Consider the following 4,268-nt stretch of genomic DNA (forward strand, 5'->3'; position numbering starts at 1 on the left):
TTTCCTTTCTCATACAACCTTCAGTAGACATCTTCTCTCACCAACCCTTTCCAATACTCTTTCATTACTCATTCTTTCCATCCAGTTTATTCTCTCCATTCTCCTCTACTTCCACATCTGAAATGCTTCTAACCTTTTTTCATGCTCTCGCCTCAGCGCCCGTTTCTGCCCCATATAATGCCACACTCCAGACAAAACATTTGCCAAGCCTTTTTCTTAGTCCTTTATCTAATTTGCGACATGAAAGTCTCCTCTTTCTGTTGAATGCCTCCTTCGCTATGACAATTCAAGTTTTCACCTCCTGGTGACATCTCAAGTCTTCAGTTATTGTGCTTCCAAGATATTTAAATTCACTTACTTGGCTAATGGTAGATTGTCCTATTTTAATACTGGACAGTCTGCGTCTTGTACTGATGACCATACTCTTCGTTTTTGCTGTGTTTATTTGCATCCCATATTCCACACAAGCTTCATTCAGGTCTTTGAGCATGTTATTCACTGTCCGCTCACTTTCTGCCACTTTCTGGGGGATATTAGATGTACTAATAATGGTTATAACATCTTCCGCTGACAGACAGCGTAGTGGCGTAGTTACCAGAGCGCCAACTATGTCTACCCTTTAACAGGAAATGCTCACAGCCAGAGGGCTCATTGTGGTGCAAACGTGTGAAGCAAGCAGGAAACTGTGCCACAAAGACGCACTCTTGCTTCCTACAGCCAACTGAGCACGTTTGAAAGGGGTCAAATAGTGGCCTTCCGAGTAGCAGGATGGTCCTTTCGGCGAATTGCCACACAACTTGGACGTGCTGCATAGTTGTGCATGATGCTGGAATCAGTGGTCACGTGAACATTCTCACACCCGTAGACGAGACTGTCGACGTCCACGCAGCACACACGACTGCCAGGATCGTCGCATTGGAAGGGCAGCAGTGGCAGATCGTACAGATACCTCAGCACAGATTAGGGGGCTTGTGAGTGCAGACGGCCGGCCGCTGTGGCCGAGCGGTTCCAGGCGCTTCAGTCTGGGGCCGCGCGACCGCTCCAGTCGCAGATTCGAATCCTGCCTCGGGCATGGATGTGTGTGATGTCCTTAGGTTAGTTAAATGTAAGTAGTTCTAAGTTCTAGGGGACTGATGATCTCAGATGTTAAGTCTCATAGTGCTCAGAACCATTTGAGTGTAGACGTATCAACACGACCTGTTACGAACCGGTTATTACCAGTGGCACTATAGGCACGCACTCACGTCACAACATCGACGTCCACGGCTGGACTGGTGCCATCAGAGGATCACTTGGAAGATGGAATGGCGCACTCTGGACTCCAGTGATGAAATCAGATTCTGCCTGCACGAAGGCGACGGTCGTTTGTGAGTACGATGTACACCTGTCGAAACCCAGGTGAGTGGTTGTGCCTGCCTGATGGTGGGGCATTCGCGGTATTTTTTTGTGTACCTTAAGCATGGTACACAACACTACTGCCTTTAGGGGGAGGGGGGAAATCGATGGAGCTTCTTGCGTCCTCGTCTGAATCGAGGTATTTTGATCTCTGGCTTAGACAGATCAAACAAATGCGAAATTCTGAAAATTAAGTAATTTCATGAAAACAATTTTTAACTAATGACAACATTGTCAAATGGATATATTGCTACTCATCATATAACAAAGATGTTGAGTAGCAGGCACATACTACAAAAAGACTAGTAAACATGTAAGCTTTCAGGCGGTAGACCTTCTTCTGAAATCACACACACACACACACACACACACACATATATATATATATATATATATATATATATATATATATATATATATATATATATATATATAGGGTGTTACAAAAAGGTACGGCCAAACTTTCAGGAAACATTCCTCACACACAATTAAAGAAAAGATGTTATGTGGACATGTGTCCAGAAACGCTTAATTTCCATGTTAGAGCTCATTTTAGTTTCGTCAGTATCTACTGTACTTCCTCGATTCACCGCCAGCTGGCACAGTTGAAGAAAGGTAATGTTGACTTCGGTGCTTGTGTTGACATGCGACTCAGTTGACATTACACATTTGGGCAGGCATTGTTGGTGATGTCTTGATTGGGCCCGATGTTCTTCCACCTACGCTCAATGGTGCACGTTATCATGATTTCATTGATTTCATACGGGATACTCTACCTGTGCTGCTAGAAAATGTGTCTTTACAAGTACGACACAACATCACAACATGTGGTTCATGCACGATGGAGCTCCTGCACGTTTCAGTCGAAGTGTTCGTACGCTTCTCAACAACAGATTCGGTGACCGATGGATTGGTAGAGGCGGACCAATTCCATGGCCTCCACGCTTTCCTGACCTCAAACCTCTTGACTTTCATTTATGGGGGCATTTGAAAGCTCTTGTCTACGCAACCCCGGTACCGAATGTAGAGACTCTTCGTGCTCGTATTGTGGACGGCTGTGATACAATACGCCATTCTCCAGGGCTGCATCAGCGCATCAGGGATTCCATGCGACGGAGGGTGGATGCACGTATCCTCGCTAACGGAGGACATTTTGAACATTTCCTGTAACAAAGTGTTTGAAGTCACGCTGGTACGTTCTGTTGCTGAGTGTTTCCATTCCATGATTAATGTGATTTGAAGAGAAGTAATAAAATGAGCTCTAACATGGAAAGTAAGCGTTTCCGGACACATGTCCACATAACATATTTTCTTACTTTGTGTGTGAGGAATGTTTCCTGAATGTTTGTCCGTACCTTTTTGTAACACCCTGTATATATCTTCAGGCAAATGCAGCTCACACACACAAGACCACTGTCTCCATATGTATCTGTGAGCTGCATTTGCTGAATGTTTGTGTATGTCCGTTTGTGTTTGTGTGTGTGTGTGTGTGTGTGTGTTTGTGTGTGTGTGTGTGTTGTCTATTTCAGAAGAATGCCTATTGGGCGAAACTTATGTGTTTACTAATCTTTTGTTGAGCCTGTCTGCAAAAAAATGGTTCAAATGGCTCTGAGCACTATGGGAGTTAACTTCTGAGATCATCAGTCCCCTAGAACTTAGAACTACTTAAACCTAACTAACCTAAGGACATCACACACATCCATGCCCGATGCAGGATTCTAACCTGAGACCGTAGCAGTCGCACGGTTCCAGACTGTAGCGCCTCGAACCGCTCGGCCACTCCGGCCGGCGAGCCTGTCCGCAACTCAACATCTTCACTATATGGTGAATAGCAATGTATCCTTTTCATAATATTGTCATTATTCCCCACTGAATTTTCTATTATTTATTTTTTTAAATATTTACTTATTTCGTTCAATAGTTAACATAATCCCAATTTAGAGTACATATAGTACAATTTATTTTTTGAAGATGACATCTTGTTGGTGAGCTCGTTCCCTACGTAAAGATTTCTGCAGCCTCTTGGTTTTCATGGTTTGACGTAACACCTCGACTGAAATTTCGGCAACTGTTTCTCCGATATTGGCTTTCAATTCTTCCGCTATCGCTGTTCGACTAAGGAACACTTTGCTTCAACAATCACAAGCTAACAGATCAGGTCTGATAGACCATTAAATGTCACAATTTCTCGAAACTAACACATTCCCCAAACAATTGGCGTACAGCAGCTATCAATATTCGTGCTGCGTGTTACGTTGATCCATCTTCTTGAAACCAGGCTACGTCTGTAACGTGTGGAAATCTCTGTAGTTGTTGCAGAATGAAGGTTTCAAGCATGGCGACGCAGTGATACGACGTGAGTGTAATCGCATAGTCATTCTCATCCTAAAAAAAAAGGCCTGTAACACCATATGATGACGTTGCACATCACACGTTAGCTTTGTTGCTGTGCAATGGATGCTAGTGTAGCTCTGTGTTATTGTCTTGCGCCCAGTATCTAAAATTTGTTTGTTAACAAATCCACTGAGGTGCAAATGGGTTTCGTCTGCCATGCACAGTTTGTTAGTAAACTTCTCGTCCTCATGTATCTTTTCTACATCTTCATCTACATCCATACTCCGCAATCCACCTGACGGTGTGTGCCGGAGGGTACTTTGATTACCTCTATCGGTTGTCCCTTCTATTCCAGTCTCGTATTGTTCGTGGAAAGAAAGATTGTCGGTATGCCTCTGTGTGGGCTCTAATCTCTCTGATTTTATCCTCATGGTCTCTTCGCGAGATATACGTGGGAGGGAGCAATATACTGCTTGACTCCTCGGTGAAGGTATGTTCTCGAAACTTCAACAAAAGCCCGTACCGAGCTACTGAGCGTC

This window comes from Schistocerca americana, chromosome 3, assembly GCF_021461395.2.
Source record: "Schistocerca americana isolate TAMUIC-IGC-003095 chromosome 3, iqSchAmer2.1, whole genome shotgun sequence".
Taxonomy (NCBI): Eukaryota; Metazoa; Arthropoda; class Insecta; order Orthoptera; family Acrididae; genus Schistocerca; species Schistocerca americana.